This window comes from Mercenaria mercenaria, chromosome 9 (assembly GCF_021730395.1).
Source record: "Mercenaria mercenaria strain notata chromosome 9, MADL_Memer_1, whole genome shotgun sequence".
NCBI classification, from domain to species: domain Eukaryota; kingdom Metazoa; phylum Mollusca; class Bivalvia; order Venerida; family Veneridae; genus Mercenaria; species Mercenaria mercenaria.
The window spans coordinates 40300108-40318409 of record NC_069369.1 but is presented as its reverse complement, the minus strand read 5'-3'; the positions used below and the strand labels follow the sequence as shown (position 1 = coordinate 40318409).

Sequence of the window (18302 nt, the reverse complement as noted above, 5' to 3'; positions counted from 1 at the left end):
GTAGATAACGCGAGGAATATAGAAGCAAACTTTAAGTCTAAAATTATCTAGTATTTGTCTTCAGAAGTAAACATCAGTAACACGATATAATCATATAAATTTGTATTTTTAAATGTGCATTCTAAAATGAGCGAACACCGAGATTCATTTTACTAAATGTTCAATCTGAGCGTTATAAAAGATGTCGTATTTTCTTTTTTTTCTTGTTTTTTTTTTTCTTTGCTGGTATTTTGCAAGTATATCTTTAATTTAAGAGCGTTTAACAAAAAAAAAAAAAAAAAAAAAAAAGATAGAAAGAGTCCTCCCTCGAAAATTCTTTAAATAAGAATGTGTAGATTTCTGTCTTTACTATATTAAGCACGGTACAACTTCAACTGTTAAAATAAAGAAAATGCTGTTTTTCATGTTACGTTTTTCTATTTCCCTATGTAAGATATTTTGATCATACACTGTGTATTCGTGTGGGCATCAGACCAAACGAAGAAGCAAACATATTAGTTTATTGAATTGGATTTTACATCATTTACCAGCATACTTAAGTCATGCTTATGCTTGAATAGTGTTGGATGTAGATAGAAGGAGAATAAATTATAAATCAAATGGGCTGTCGTTGTATGTAAGACAATACCATTTTGGGATGTTCAATTTTAGGCAGGTAAGGCACTTTTCATACTAATAAAGAATAAAAGACAAATAAAATGTTCACTTACAACCTAACAAATTTAAAAAAAGGGAAATATAGGTGCAGTTTTGAGGAATTTTAGAAATTATTACATCAGCGTTTTTTTTTTTCATATCAAATTTGTCAAACGAGTTGAATACAATGATTGAATGTGAAATACATGTAAACTTAAAAATTAAATCAGATTGCTGCTAGATTACCAAGGTTTTAGATTTATGAAAAGAGTTGAATAAATTGATAATGCCCGATAGAGCGTTGCAAAATAAAAAGCGACGCCCTGTCGCGCATTTTATCATTTGTACTAAACGACTTAAACAATCATTGTAAAAAGATTTTTATTGGTTGTTACCTTTCCCTGCAAGATCGAAATTTTCTCTATCACTGTCTGTAGAGATCATGTTAGCACATAATTTTTTTGACAACTCGAACATGTTCCGTAAAGATGTGATATATATGGGTCAAGCGTATTGTTTACTTAATTAATAAACGACGTGAAACTTCAAAAAGTTATTATGTACTAGTAAAAGAAATACTGAAATTAAACAATAGCTTTATAACACTCCCGCGACGTCAGACATGAATAAGGTCCTTTTTTAATTATGAAAATGGGTGTATTTTTATTTTTTTCAAAACAATGTTACGTCTAAATAATAAATAAAACATATATCAAAAGGACTTTATCAATAATGAACAGAGTATGGATTATTATGTGGGTTATTGCGAGAGTTATGTACTGGATTAGTATTCGCTATTAATGGGTAGAAAACGGAAAGATATTACGCCTAACGAAATGTACACTGAGGCTAGATGCACCGAAGAAGCAGACAAAGAGCCAAACGGTGACCAACACATCAAAACAACATAGTGTATTGTATCCAAGTATGTCAACGCCCATATCTGCACATTGTAACTAGGCGAATCAGTCTTGTCACTAAAATACTGTTGAAAAACGGCGTTATACCCAAAACAAACACCAACATACATACGCGCCGTTACATAACTAAAATACTGTTGAAAAATGGCGTTAAACCCAAAACAAACACCAACATACATACGCGCCGTTACATAACTGAAATACTGTTGAAAAACGGCGTTAAACACAAAACAAACACCAACATACATACGCGCCGTTACATAACTGAAATACTGTTGAAAAACTGCGTTAAACCCAAAACAAACACCAACATACATACGCGCCGTTATATAACTGAAATACTGTTGAAATACGGCGTTAAACCCCCCAAAAAAACACACATAAACATACATGAATATGAACTCTGGTTCACCAGTAGATTTCCAGCTAAACCAACAGAATAACATTTTCCAGTGTATTTTACAAAGGCCAGACAATGTTGATAAGAAATTAAGCCAAATGAATTTAAAGCCCTGCTCCCTACCTTTTAACCTTAAATTGTCACTGAAAAAACATGAAAATCCTGTATATGAACAGTGACGCCTGTCAAAATAGAGTCTATTTTATATAAAATTCTATATAAAATTCCCGTGAATTTGCATGCTAAAGTGTAGTGCGTAGCCGTTAACTGTTACCTATTGTAATCATGGGTTGCATACACACACTAGAACTTGAATAGCCACGGAGCAGGGCTTTTATACAAAAAAAAAACGTTGTTGACATAAGATCACGCTTGAATAGTATGGAGCTGAAAATGAGCAGTTTGACACACTTTCGACTTGCACAGATGTCATGTCAGTCAATAAGACAAATATAGGTCATATACAAAATGATTTTAAAATATCAAAGCAAGAAAACTGTGAACTGAGATCAGAAAATTGAAACATAAAAGAGTCTCGGGATCCGGACATTTGTCCCCAGGACATTTGCCCCCCTCCCACCCCCACCCCCCAATTCCCCAATAAAAAATAGACTTCTGGACATTTGCCCCCACACCCCAGTTGAAATGGTAGATAGGACATTTGCCCCTTCCCCCTGTATTGATTGTACGGTAAACAATGCTAGAGATTGTGCGATGAACAATTTAGAGATTATACGATAAACAATGTTAAAGATTGTACGGTAAACTACGCTAGAGATTGTATGGTAGACACGGCTAGAGAATTCGCGGTGAACAAACCAAATGATTCTGCACGGTCAGTCCGTGAAGAAAGTAGCGTTGATGGTACTATCAAAATTGTGGCAGGTCTGTCCTTAGAATCGTCGGAAATGCCAGATATTACACCAGGGGTCCAATAGTGAAAACTATGAAGCCAAAGTAATAGATTTCTCTGTTAAGAAAATTCCAAAGGCAAGTAGTAGAGAACATATTGACAGGTCTCACAGAATCAGAAGTTCTATTCCCACTGTATGGTAACTAAAACGGTAGCCGTATGTTTGGATCTGTCCAATATGGCCTCTCTCAGAGCAAAAGAGACAGAGACATGGCGTAAGTTTGGCTGATTTCTACCATTTATCAGAATAGTTTTTAAATAAAACTTTATACCATTTTGTCTCATCAATCTAACGTCTAAATTATGGGTTATAAAATGATCAAATCATTCCAGTTAAAATCAATAAATGATAAAAACGTGCTGACTGTAGCATTCAAAAGCGAAAACAACACTTTAAAATGATGTTATCAAACTTTTTGCAGTTGTATCATCAGTAAAAATAGTTTAAAAAGAAAGAAGAAGCATTTTTGCATAAGTACCTATTGGTCTTTTAACTGAAAAATCAGTAGTTTTGCAACTAAATACAGCCTAAAGTCAACCACATGTATCAAGTATGTACTGGTTTAGATGCAAGTAAGGGAAAACCAGTTAACGGTTTGGATTTAGTATATGTAACGGTTTGGATAGCATCTAAATTCACATGATCGGTATCTAGGCTGACAAAACCAGATACAAATACAATTATCTCTTTCACAAATTTCTGGGATATCAGAATGGCATAAACTCTAGTGACATGGATTATAAGGCGAATCGACACAAAAATTTTATGTATCACCAAGAATAAATCTAGGGAAAGAAGCAAACTAAAGGTTATTAAACTAAATATATAAGCTTAAAGGAAAAAGTGTATATAAACGATAAAATAATAATTCTATAATTTAAGATTTATTTCCGGAATCAAATATAAAATGAAGCATTATATATCCTGATAGGTAAGTACGTTTAAGTGTACAGCTGGTTCGGATAATCTAGGATGATTCGATCTAAAACAAATTCTTTCAAAGTTCGTTTGTCTATCTCATTTTTCAGTTGCGTTTTGGGAACAGCGATCAGAAAATGAATAGAAAATTGGTCCCTATTAAAAGCTTTTGTTTATCGCCCCTGCAGCCAATTCAATTACAAACGGACTGTGCAAGTTTGTGTTTCGCAATTCAAAAATGAAAAATACACATGGCTATTGCACACATCCGTTCATCAGCTTCAGCGTCCTGATTTGAAAATTGATAGTACATGTATTCTGTATTGAAACGAAACTAAATTGTTCAGTGTGATGATCTGGCATGTAAAGCACATAACCGCAATAGTTTGCTTGTCACAAAGGCCTTTTATTCGGCAACAGGTATCTCAGTACCACTAGTTACATGGATTATGTTTACTGATCTAACATGCAATGAACAGTCTTCATAACTCGTTAAGAATGAAATTAAACTTCACAACTCCAACACTTCTTCACTGTGATGATTCGACATATTGTGCATAGGTTCCACGATTCTGCCTTGCTTTTTCAAAACGATATACCTCTAATGTGACTTAGAAATTCTTGGTTAAGGTTTTGTATTTTAGCAGGTATCTCATGGGAAAAGTAAAGTGGCTTAAACATAACTTTAAGCAAAATTGTTTACGCACTCATTGATACCTTTAGCTTTTTTAGTGACAATGTACTTCAGTAGTCGAGCTTTGTTGTCTTCATTTAGATTTGACAATTGCTCCCTCGCAAAGAGACAAAATCATGTAAACAGTTGTGAAATGATTTTCAAATATATAACAGAAATCAGTATATAAATATACAAACAAGTGAATAATTATTTTCCTAAGAAAGTTTTATCTCCTGTTCCTCGAAATGTAGGATCGGGAGACAGTAAAAATTTTAATGGGGCCTTATCATCAGATCATTTAGCCGTCATGCATAATAAGCAACACTATTGTGTTCTTGCACCCTGTAAAAAGTAACTGCTAGGCCTGTGCGTTTAAATTTCCATTTATGACGAATGGTGTTTTTCATTGCTTTTATTGGCCATTCCTCCCCCACTTGTGTGTTTTAGTTGGGTCAATGACACTGCTTCGCTTAAGAAATGAAAATTATTACAAGGAAAATATCTTTTCGAAAAAAAAAAAAACACATTGTAAGAACCCAGTCCCTTCACACCGAAAACCTTATGTATGTATGCATGGATGTGTACGTACAAAAGTGCATAGATAAAGCTTAACGTGTACATAACGTAAAAGAAAGAAATAAGCAGTTGGACATCGTCTTGGATAGCAAAGTCACCTGACTATAGGGGAGTATAAGACTAAAGTCTTGTAGTACATACGGAAAGGTGATAAGGTAAACTTGTCGTCTGTTAGCCCTGTATAGCAAACCTTATATATTCAACCTATCGCTTAACGTATTTCTGGAAAACCTAAAACTATCCCCTGTAAAAATCATCCAGCAGGCATGTTTCTTTGGTTAAGTGCTAACGCATATATTACGTGTGAGGTGTGCGCCAAGGTATAAAACTAACTCTGGTCTCGTGAAACTTTTGCACCAAAACGTTTTCAATTTACAAACAATTTTCCTAGTCATCTGGTATACATTTCAAACTATTTTGAAAAGACTATCTTTCAAATTGGCATTAGTGACACCAGTCTGAGTACACTGGTTTAATTAACAAATCATATTGATAATCGTTTAAGGTATATATCTCAACTTTATATGCATTTATAAAAATCTAGCAACAAGTTTTTGATGGACATGCTCTGTAAGAAGTTATATTTGAACATGTATGCAAACTATGAAAACATAGTTAAAAACATACATTAGCAGTTAGAAAGGTAAGTCCAAACCACAAACATCCAAAGAGACTTTAAGTTATCCAAACCGGCGTACACTTATGATCCAAACCGTTACTTCAATGCTTCTATTACTGTCAAAGATTTATGTCCTTTTCAATATTCAGGTGTTTTGTACATACCACAGTTTGTAAATACTTATACTAGAGATTATAGTTAAGTATATTCATATCCATTAAGTCAAAATTCTTTGGTTTTACTAACAATAAAATTGAAATTTAAGAACACCTGACACGAAAATGAACAATTTCTATGAGTTATGAAGCGATATTAATGCTAAATACCATTCAGATGGCAATGCCGGTGTGGCAATTATTTCTTTGAGCATTACAAGGCTTATTGAACAGAGTTTGGTAAGAAAATTTTAAAAGACATATGAAATAGCTTCAAAATCTTACACGATGTTCCATTTTTGTTTTGTTTTGAGCAGCCATATTGGACAGATCCAAACACACGGCTACCGTTGTAGTTACCATACAGTGATTCCGGGCAAAATTCGACCGGTCGTTCAAAGATAGGGAATCAAAGATATTGGTAAAAATGCACTAAAACTGATAAATCTGAAATATAGCAACTATAATGTTTCTGAACAGTTGACCCTGATGCGAAGGGGAAAAGAAAGGCCCTCATCCCAGAACTTATCAAGGCACGTAAATTCGGAAAAAAGGCTGTATTTGTGCGAAATAAACTCTTCAATGACGATAAACTGTTTAATCCAGAATCTCGTGCAGAGAATGATTACTAGGACAGCAGAGAAAAGTATGACATCCATTTTTGTTGTAAATTTTGATAGTCTCTGTCTTTGTGAATCTTGGTAAAAAAGCAAGGATCTGTACGACTTAGACGGACATGAGTGTATTACAGTTCCTAGACCTGAAAGTTTAACAGCAAACTCAAAAGGGGTCATGGTGGTGTTTGTCTTTGTTTTATAAAAGTCACTTAAAAAAAGGGTATCACTGTATCTGAAATATATGATAGCGGAATGTGAGTTTTACTAATGTTGTTTATACATAACTCCCAGTAATTCTGTATATTTCACAATAAATGAAGGTTTATTTTTAACTTTTAGAAAGAGGTGAACGTAAGTTCTCTCAGCTAGGAAAAATAGCCGTGATAGGTGATGTAAACGCTAGGTGTGGTAATAAGTCTGACTTTCTTCAAATAAATTCACAGTATGATAAATTTATTCCGGTTATTGTTCAAGACTGTGACTGTGAAGGTAATAGTTTCAATAATATTCCACACAAATTCTCTATGAACCCGGTTGTTAATACATCCGGTAATAGAATGTTGGAACTATGTCATAGTACTAATCTGTATATAGTAAACGACAGAGTAGGTGATGATGCTGGAATATAGCTTTATCTATTTTTCGACGAACGGTAATAGCGAAATCGATTACGCATTATGCTTGAAGGATTTATTTCCCTTGGCTAGTAATTTTACAGTTCACGATTTGTATTCTGTTTCAACACATTGTCCTAATGGTCTGTGGGCCAATTTCTGTAAGTCCTCTAGTTTTTCGATTTCGTAACCCAGAAATTAGGCAAAGGTTCGCCGACTTCAGCCATTGATACATTCATTCCGGGATTCGCTTTCTACCATATGTCAAACAAAAATTATGCTCATTTGAGTAAACCTTGTGTATGAAAAATGTGGAATTCTCCCTCTTTGAATATATTGTTGGCTACACACAAATTTTTCGTAGATTGTTTCAATACTGACGTTCAAATATAAGAACTTTGCTTATATAACTGGTCTGAATAAATTAAAGACTCACTGTAACAAATTATTCCAAATTTTGACGATTTCTACCAAAATTTAGGGGTTAAAATACCCCACCCACTCGAGTTACATTTTTGCCAATTTTATACCTCGTACAATAATCAAAATTACCATATCTTTTGATCATACATCATCAAATAATTGTGTTAAAATTCACAATCTTATATATTTTCATTATAAAATGTAATATTTTTCTATCAGTTTAGGTTATAGACAACGTGCATAAAAATGTAATACCTATAAATCACATGTTGTTTCTCAATAAATCGAGCTTATTTGTGTTTCATTCAGAAAGTTTTGGTGTACCAATAGTTTCCTCCTATATAAGATGTCAAAGTAAGCTTACTTGTATGATTTTGACTTTTAGTTGATAAAGATACTTTAAAATGTAACATACGTAACAGCCGCCACTAAAATTTTCCACCTTGAAGAATTAGCAACATTGGAAACAATTAAAAAAACAATTGCAATAGCACGCTTTTGATTTCAACGACCGTTTTTTAATTTTGTTCGACTTAACCCTGTTACTATTCCCAAATATAGGATGTCGACAAACTATAATAAAACAATGATATCTCTTTCAGCATCTATGTAAAAAGAGCAATGATTAGCAATTTGTATGGCTTCTGCTTCAAACATAAATAGCATATTGATATTTAACTGTACACTTGGTTACAGTGTGTGCGCAATCTGAATACTTTTGACTTTCATTCAAACGAAATACAAAGCATGAGGGTATCTAAAAACAGAATATACGTTACCTGGGTTTTAAAGTTCACTTATTCAATTTCATATTTCGTATACTGTACATGTATTATTATTATTCCATGCTAATAAATAAATCATACTTATTGGCATTGCAAAGCACCAATTAAATTAGTTTTTATACCATTACAAAGACGAAACATACGTTACCATGATTACACGGAGCATTAGGTAACATTAAAGCTAGGATAGTTTTTGGGGTTTCAATGGACTGTGATGGTTTAAAGACAGAAGTTGTTATATTTTCAATGCGTTGTTATGATATTTATGGAAGGTAAGATTGTATGTATTACTGAAATTATCGGTTTATATACATTATGTATTCAAAGTTGCTGATGTAATTCCTGATGTAAATAACATTGTGAAGTTAAAGAACATCATACATATGCAGTACAACATTGGTAGTGAAACAAATGTAAATTTTGGTAAAACATGTTTCTTCAATGAGTTCTGTTTCTCTGAACATAGTGATTTTCAAATATCACTTAAACTGTGGGGCGGAATTACTGAACTATCGTACTACATTTCCTTAACGAAAGGAAAGATGAGACTCCTTGTTCATATTGTGGAAGTGGTATCATTGTTATCAATTCTGAGTTCTTAATAAAATTCAACATTCTACTTTTAAACTATTAACAAACTCAAACAAACTAGTTCTTTCAAAAGATGATTTTATTCAACTGTTACATATAGATTATCTCGGTATGGAACTGAGTTTAAAACATTAAATCTAGTAAGTACCTTTATCTAAATTCGGTAACGTATGTTTCAGAATTACACAAGAGAATACATTATAACACCAATGTACACCATATGACAGAAATATGCTCTAAATTTTGATGCGAGAGGTTGCGAGAAGTCACTTTTTGGCATTAGTATCAGAATAAGTTCATCATACATGCATACATGCATATTGTACACAATTACAGAGTCTGCACCATTTGTTTGGAACACACCAAGTGGTGCATTGTAGTAGTATTATTAAATTACATCGCAAAATGGACTGAAACATACATTACTTTAAATATCAATTACAACAATACGAATTAGTATTGACCAAGCAACAAACAGATACGATACACGACTTCTTGACTCCAGGACTTGCGTAATTTATAGCTGTGAAGCTCAGTACTTCCTGTTAATAATGTCAAGCAAATGCATGACTATAGATAGATGTATTCTTTATAGTTTATTTCAGAGGCATTCGCACTGAATGGATTTTGTTGAAGGATATTGAAGGGATTTGGCATTGTGATATATCTGAAAATCTCTATGTCAAACAAAATAGATAAAACATTCAAGCATCACCAAAAGGTACATCATATATATATATGTATCATCAATTGCTTTGATAGGTTTAGAACTGTCTAACTCATTTCGATTGTGTAATCAGGATTTTGTCCTCAAAAAAGAGGTCGTAAATACTTAACTGTTTCTACAAAGATCTTTTTTACTTAAATTTTAAAAGAAAATGACACTTTCATTATATGTTCAATTCTCCATTTCGCGTTATTTTACTAGGATACACTGTATATGTAACATCTATCAGGCATCCATTTTGATATAAATTAATATTACATTGTAGCTACATTTACAATGCTTTGAATAAAAACTGAGAGTAACATGTTTTATTTTAAAAGGAATAAAACCAGCATTTAAATTATATTATTGTTACGTATATTACGTACACATTTTGAAAACGGAACCAATCTGATTAAAACAAGAGAAGTAGCTCATATTGGTAACGTAGTTTTCAAATGAAATAATTTTAATAAAATCAGATGACCTCCATCACAGCAATGATTTCTTAGATCTCATCCATACGTATGTTTGAAAACTTGTTTCTGGCGGCCAGTTTGAAAATGACAGGGCAGTATCTTTATAAGATTTATCTGAATTATATCCGAACTTAATCCCTTGAAAACTTATTTGAATTGTTTTATAATTATACTGAATGTTTGAACAGCAGTAGCTCGTCAATATTTGTACATGTAACCGATTTCAGGTGGTCTAGTTAGTACTTATGTGGTATTTGGGGTAAATCAACCCCTACTTTTCTATTTTATTCGGTATTTGATATATAACGTAGCATTATTTGACAACCAGTGTAATTCATTGATTATTTCAGGCATTAAAAGATAAGATTTATTATAATAAATGTCAAACAAATTTCTTTTTCACCATCCAAATCAGCGTTATCCCTATGTAATGCTAAATTGTATTCATTAGACACCAACAATTTTAAAATCATCATCAAATTTTACTGACATATTGCTCAGACCGACATCCACCCTTAAACGTTTCATGAATAATAGTATAACATCATGGTATAGCTCAACCTTTGACTAATTTCTGGGTTACGACTTTCATTTTTTTTGGCCTTGGCCCACGGACCATAAATGTTAACAGTTGTACACCGTGTAAAATTAGCAGTAGTAGAAATGTATGTGATAAAATTTGTTTGGGAAATTGAAAAGGTTGATTGTTATGGAAATGTTATTTCTATTAAACTTTTGAACAGCGATAGAATTTTCAGTAATATTTATCAAGGGAAACCAATATTAATGCTGGAATAAATGAGATAACAAGTATTTTGTATGATAAAAGTGCAAGCATTTTTAGTAAATCTTCACCTGAAAAGAACATAGAAGTAGACGATTATATAAGAGCCAATGGTTCAATAAAGAATGTGAATTAGAGAATGCAGAGCGGCTAATAAATGTTTTAGAAAAGAGAAATCTTTGGAAAATATTGAATTGTTAAGATCTAAAATGATTAAAAGGAAAGCACGTGCTCAATATAATGAGTAACAGAGAAGAAACCTTCAGAAATTAGCTAAGCTGGAAGGAAATACGTAAAATTAAAAAAACAAAAAATCTAAAGTTGGAAACATTACAAAAGTACAATTTTTGAGCATTTTAAAACTTTAGTTGAAGAAAATGGTGTTTTCATCAATGACGAAGTTGAGGCAGCTTTATTCCAGGAAAACTTACATGAAAATATAAATAATTAGTTAGATAGTCTGAGGTTGATGGAGCAATATCTTCACTTAAAAGTGGTAAAAGTGGAGGGATAGACATGTTCGTTAGTGAAATATTTTTAGAATGTAAAGATAGTCTTACTCCTAGCCCTTGCAAAATTATTTGTTTGCTTGTAAACAGTGTATATCCTGAAATATGGACAAAAGGTATTATAGTTCCTATACCAAGAAAGGGTAATCCTGATGACGTTAACAATTACAGGGGTATAACGCTTACTGGCATTTTTTTTCTAAACTATTTTCTACAGTATTGGATAGTCGTCTGTGCAAGTGGGCTGAGAGTAACAATTTGTTCTCAGAAAACCAATATGGGTTTTGTAAAAACAAAAGCACTATAGATTGTATATTTGCTTTAAGCACAATTATAAACAAAGTCATAAACATTTAACAAAGAGAAAAGAAGCTGTATTTTGCGTTCATAGATTTTCGTAAAGCTTTAAATGGTGTATACAGAAATGGTATATGCTTAAAACTGATTAAATATGGAGCTTCTTCTAGAATTGTTAAAATGTTAAAAGTTATGTACAAAAATGTTAAATCATGTGTAAGAGTGAACGGTTCAGTAACTGAGTATTTTGAATGTAACACTGGCGTTAAATAGGGATAACCATTGTCCTCCCCAGTTCTGCGCTATAGTGTCGATAGTTTTTACATTGGCTTATATAGAGAAAAATATTTCCTGAAACCATAAGGCCCAGGGTTTAGATATTTAATATGTTGCATGTTATAGTGGTTCTCTACCAAGATTGTTCAAATCATGACCCTGGGGGTCAATATACGCCACGCTCGGGTGGTCCCTTGTTTTACATAGACTTATTTGTTTTTGAAGCAATGGCAAAGAAATTTGAACCACAGGTATAATGTTTGATACAGATGTCAATACTCATCTTGAATAGTCTTAATCGTGACCTACTGACCTACTTTCTTGTTTTTTGAAGTAACAGCACAGCAATTTGGAGCACATGCATAATTTCTGATACAGATTTCAATACCCATCTTGAATACCCATCTTGAATAGTCTTAATCGTGACCTACTGACCTACTTTCTTGTTTTGAAGTAACAGCATAGAAATTTGGACCACACGTATAATTTTTGATACATATTTCAATACTCATCTTGAAAAGTCTTAATATTGATATACTGACCTACTTTCTTGTTTTTGAAGGTACAGCAAAGAGGTTTGGACCACCTGTATAACTTTTCATACAGATTTCGGTATTTATCTTGAATAATCTTTACCATGACCTTCTCACCTAATTGCAGTTTGTTTTTGAAGCTTTAGCAAAGAAATCTGAGCCACTTATATAAGTTTTCGTACATTTTTCAATACTTATCTCGAATAATACCTGCTTAAAATTATACCGAACTTGGTCAGTAGCATTCAGGCATGGATCTTTTTCAAGTTTGTTCAAATGGTTTAGTTGGGCCCCTTGTATGACCCTCCAGATTTGAAAAAAAAAGAAAAACCTTTAACGACTTCTTTTCATGAACTGCTCGATGGATCTTCATCAAACTTGGTCTGAAGCATCAATATAAGCTCTTCTCTCAAATATGTTCAAATTGTTTAGCTTAAATTATTTCAATAGCTAATAGTCAATTTCAGGTTAGTGGCTTAGGGCCAGTATGGCTCTCTTGTTTAATATTCACTGATATTATACGCATGTTCGACTGAACAATTAATTAACCGAAAGCTTACCTGCTTTCTATCATTGTGTGACGTCACAGTTGGATTTTTTTTGTGTGTGGAGGGGGGGGGGGGCGGTTGGGGGGGGGGGGGGGGGGGGGGGGGGGGGGCGGTTAATCTGTAATGCATTAGATTAAAAGCACTCTATCAAGGAAAAGTGAAAATTTAAAAGCAAACAAAAACACGTTATTATACGGTGGTATGTTTAGGACATGCATTCATTTTTTTAAGATTAAATTATCTTGTGCGCACAACATCTTATTTCGAGCGCACGGTATCTTATCTCGTGCGCATGACAACTTATCTCGAGCGCTCGACATCTTATCTCGTGCGCACGATGCATTTATCGAAGTGTCTTTTCCGGAAGCTGATAGTTAGAAAATGCTTTATCGTTGGTACAGGCAAAATTATTCTTAATAACCATCAATTTATGCGGAATGGCAGTTATGAAATACATTGGTGTTTGATTATATTATGATCATCAAAACAAGTGTCGTACATTTCACATTCTGTCTGTTTCAAGATTTTATTTCAGAATTTAGTATCTCATAAATTTGAAGCAGTGTGGATGGATATACATTCTAGATTAATTTTGTCAGTTAAATATGATCATATATTGCGCCGTCGATTAGTTAGGAAAATAATGGACCTACCTTCTGTACATGGATTCATCATGTTGCTGGACTGATTGTATTGAACGCCTCAACGTTCCATATTATTTCTACTTTGGAAAAATGCTTTGATAATACAAGATACCATTTTTGTGCAAAATGAGTTATATATATATATATATATATATATATATATATATATATATATATATATATATATATATAAATTGTCTCCATTCTCTAAAGATGTACATTGCAAAATACGTGTGATACATATAGCAAAATAATTACATATGATTGAAAGACAAAATATTCACAATTACAAAATAAGAATGTACGATCATTACTTTTTACGATTTTTTTTTATTAACACTCTAACTATACAGTTTAAATTGGTATATGTTTTATTACAATCAACTAATTTAAAAGCCATTCACACTGGTGGAAAATATTACAGACGATTTTATTATTAAAGTTACATTTTAAGCTGCGAATGTTTGAACTTTGTCATGCTACATAAACTTCATATTAAATCTAAATTACAGGCAAAATGTTTTGCTTTTTAGTCATTAACATTGAATTTGAATACTTGCCAATATTTTCACATATATAAAATTATATAATAGAAGTTTCTTACTCCAATAAAACAACATAGATAAATCTTTTATTACAGTGACATTTGTATATCATAGCATCATACAAATGAAATATAATACAACCGGCCCAATGGGTCTATAAGTCACTTTTTTTACAAAACAATAAAAATTGCTGGTATGGACAATTTAAATAATTACAGAAAACAAATATAATGTAGTTATAGATATTTGAAAGTTGATTTGAATTATCGGTGGGTTAATGACCTTCGTCTGGCAAACGCACATAATAGATATTTAGCTGTTCGCCAATAGAGCTGAAATGTGGTAACACCGCTTTAAACCAGATTTGCAAATTCGCTTTCAAATGCATAACAGCACAAAATGCTTTTAATCCTGTATAGTATAACCAATAACTACTACAGTACACAGGGTGTTTAAATTAAGAAATACTAGAATCAGTTCAGTTAGAAATGGCTAGAATTGCATGTGGTTTGCCAATATTTTGTAGTAAAGATGCACTTTATTTTGAATCAGGCTTTCAGCCACTTTCTATTAGACGAGAAAAGCGTAAACTTTGTACTTTCTATAAGATGCATAACAACCTTGTACCCACCTATTTAATAGAATTACTCCCTAGTCAAGTAAGGGATTCTGTTGCTTAACCCTTAAGAAATAGCGAAGATTATATTTTACCGAATAACAGACTGACATTAAGTAATAAATCCTTTATACCGTCTTCAATTAGGCTATGGAATAATTTAGAAATTGATTGTAGACGCAAACCTACTTTATCTTCCTTTAAAACTTCTATTAATACTGTTAAAAATGATGTACCTCCATTTTATCTTACTGGAGAAAGGAAAAGTAACATATGGCATACACGTTTAAGACATCATTGTAGTAGTTTAAATTATGATTTATATACAGTCAATATTATAGACGATCCGTCGTGCATATGTGGTAATCCTTGTGAAAATGCTTGTCATTATTTCTTTGAATGTTGTTTGTATGATGATGAAAGATTTACTCTCATGAGAAGTTTGTCTATGTATGATATACCACTTGATTTGTTATTGTTCGGTTGTGAAACTCTCTCTCTTGAGGAATCTTCCAAACAGTGCATCGTTTTTTGAAGAGTTCAAAACGCTTTTAAGAAAACTGTATACTTTATTATTATATGAGTATGATGTTTTCTAGAATGTCCACACCCACTATAAATAATCCTTTACTTTCAATAATTATTGACAACCGTTATTTTTTTGTTTATTTAAATTATACAATGTATACTTTCGATTTTGTAACTACATGTATTTTCTTGCAGTTGCCATTGTTTTGTTAATTTTCTGGGAGAGGGTTTTAATAATGTTGAATTAACTTGTGCCCAATCCCATTGTATATATTAAATGCAATAAAATATTATTAAACCAAACCAAGAAATAATTTATAGGAAACCCGCGTTTTAACACAGTCTATTTATACACAATTAGCGGTTACGCGTCGGGCGTAATAATTTTATGAGAGCGCAGCCCGAGTGCATATTTTATGTTGTTTTTCTCGTGTGTAAAGGCACATGGCAAACTAATAGTAATATAAGAAATTGGCAGAAAAAAACAGTGTGCCAGACAATAATCCTTCACACATGAAAGAAATTTACACCAAAAGGGGATTTCAAAGACAAAATGGTCAGTTAGTGTTAAGCATATGAGTTTTCCTCGTTAAAAAAGGCTTTATTATTATTAAATATATTATTATTATTATTATTATTATTATTATTATTATTAATATAAGCAAATAAAGTCAAGTCATGTTAAACACTTTAGTTCGTAGTTAAAAAAAATGGTCAATTAGTGGTTAAGCGAATAAAGACGTGTCAGGTTAAGCACTTATCTACGTATATAGATAAACAAATTGGTCAATATTTTTTTCCTAAGTACTGTCTCTGTATATGTGTGCTCTATATATAGGTAACTGCTGTTAGTCATTCTAGCATAAAACTGCTGTTCTTGTCACTTTTCGGGGGTGTTTTAACAGCAGAGAAAACATGTGTTAGCAGAGAGATTCTCGCGCCCGCGTGCTGTTATAACACCTTTTTATATATGCGCGTTCCGTGGCAAAGCGTAAACGTCATTCGGCCCCAAAACGGATAATTCAAAACGAAATGACGTCAACATAAGAAAAACAACTCAGACATTCCTGCGCATTTCGTGGAAATTTAATGACGTTGAGTGACATTGTATTCATTTATCAGTTTTTACGCGTTTTATGCTAGAATAGCGTTAGCGCATGCTTATTTCGTGTTGTAACATCTGCAGAATCCCTCGGGATACGTTGGTACCCTCGCCCTAACGGGCTCGGGCACCTACCAATCCCTCGGGATTCTGCAGATGTTATAACACGAAAAAACATGCGTTATCCCTACATTTAAATATTTATACAATAATACAAGACACAGTACAAACTCCAAAAGCTTTCTATCCCTAGGATCTCTAACGTGTAAGGTAAATAGCTCTGCACGGTAACTTTAATGTCTCGTACGAGGGACTGTTGATATCTTAGCTGGATGTACGGGAGATGAAACTCCCAATCTTTAATTGCCGAAGTCCGTCGAAAATATAGAATTTATTCTGAATTTAGTGTGTTCTTGGAGCAAATGAATTAAAACCCAACCTTTTTCTTATGAAATGCATATCATTAAATGGTATTCTAGCATAAAACTGCTGTTATTGTCACTTTTAGGGGGTGTTTTAACAGGAGAGAAAACGTGTGTTAACAGAGAGATTCTCGCGCTCACGTGCTGTTATAACACGTTTTTATATATGCGCGTTCCATGGCAAAGCGTAAACGTATTACGGCCCCAAAACGGATAATTCAAAAGGAAACTTAAAAACAACGTAGACTTTACCGCGCATTTCATGGAAATTTAATGGCGTTGAGGGACAATGTATTTATTTACTTGGTTTGTACGCGATTTATGCTAGAATAGCGTTAGCGCATGTTCTTTTCGTGTTATAACATCTGCAGAATCCTGAGGGATTGGTTGGTACCCGAGCCCGGTAATGTATGATATCGCTTTTATCACAATAACGTTTCATTGCGTGTGATATTCAAAATGATTGCATATTTTCAATAAAGAAAGTAAAATAATAGCATGATTGATAACGTGTTTTTTTAATTTTCACTTTTTTCTTTATAGAGTTTTTTAATCTAATGCATTACAGATCAACCCCAAAATAAATTTCCAACTATTTTGAGCAGGGCGTTTCTTATTGCTGGTTACCATCCGCACACAATTTATGTTTGAGCAAATGTGCTTTGCGACGAGAAAGATAACCCTGCGCAAATTTTGCATCCGGTGTTTTTCGGTTCGTAAGATAGATGATTTGGTTTCTTACGCGAGCAGAAATTTTGCACACGGCCGCAAATCCTGTTCATGTGAACAGCGCTGAAGTCCATTCTGTGATGTTGTTTAATATTCGGTTTGAGGTATTTTTATACGCCCGAAGTGACGTATTATGTTATATCCCCCGTGTCCGTCCGTCCGAGCCCACATTTGCATACTTAAGTGGCTATAGGGACAATAGGTAACTGTACTTTTTCTTTGATGTCACTCATTTCGTAAGGCTTTTATGTGGCTTTTTTTCTTTTACCTGGCTAAAGAACAATAGAGAGAACAAAAGAGTAGCCACATAAATACCCATATGTAGGAACGTCCGTCCGTCCGTCCGTTAGCAATTTCGTGTCCGCTCTGTAACTCTAGAACCCCTTGAAGAATTTCAAAGAAACTTTACACAAATGTTCACCACACCGAGTTGGCTTGCAGAGCGAAGTTTTGGATGTCTCGCTTCAAGGTCTAGGACACACTTGGGGTTCAAAGGTCATATCAGTTTGTTTCGTGTCCGCTCTGTAACTCTTGAACTGCTTGAAAGATTTCAAAGAAACTAGGCACAAATTTTCACCACACCGAGACGACGTGCAGAGCGCATGTTTCGAATGACTCTCTTCAAGGTCAAGGTCACACTTGGGGTTCAAAGGTCATATCAGTTTGTTTCGTGTCCGCTCTGTAACTCTTGAACTGCTTGAAAGATTTCAAAGAAACTAGGCACAAATGTTCACCACACT

The 18302-nt window shown here is 33.3% G+C and overlaps 1 protein-coding gene across 3 annotated transcripts in view; it reads left to right on the top strand.

The window, feature by feature from the left end:
* Positions 1 to 18302, top strand: part of LOC123546912 (DE-cadherin-like) — a 230305-nt gene that overhangs the window by 23939 nt on the left and 188064 nt on the right. The window contains exon 1 of one of the 3 annotated variants that reach the window (XM_053551288.1): positions 536 to 655. The exons of the other annotated variants lie outside the window; for them this stretch is intronic. The gene's annotated coding sequence lies outside the window, so the exon portion shown is untranslated. Of the gene's footprint in view, positions 1 to 535; positions 656 to 18302 lie in introns of those variants that run through there. 3 annotated transcript variants of the gene reach the window in all.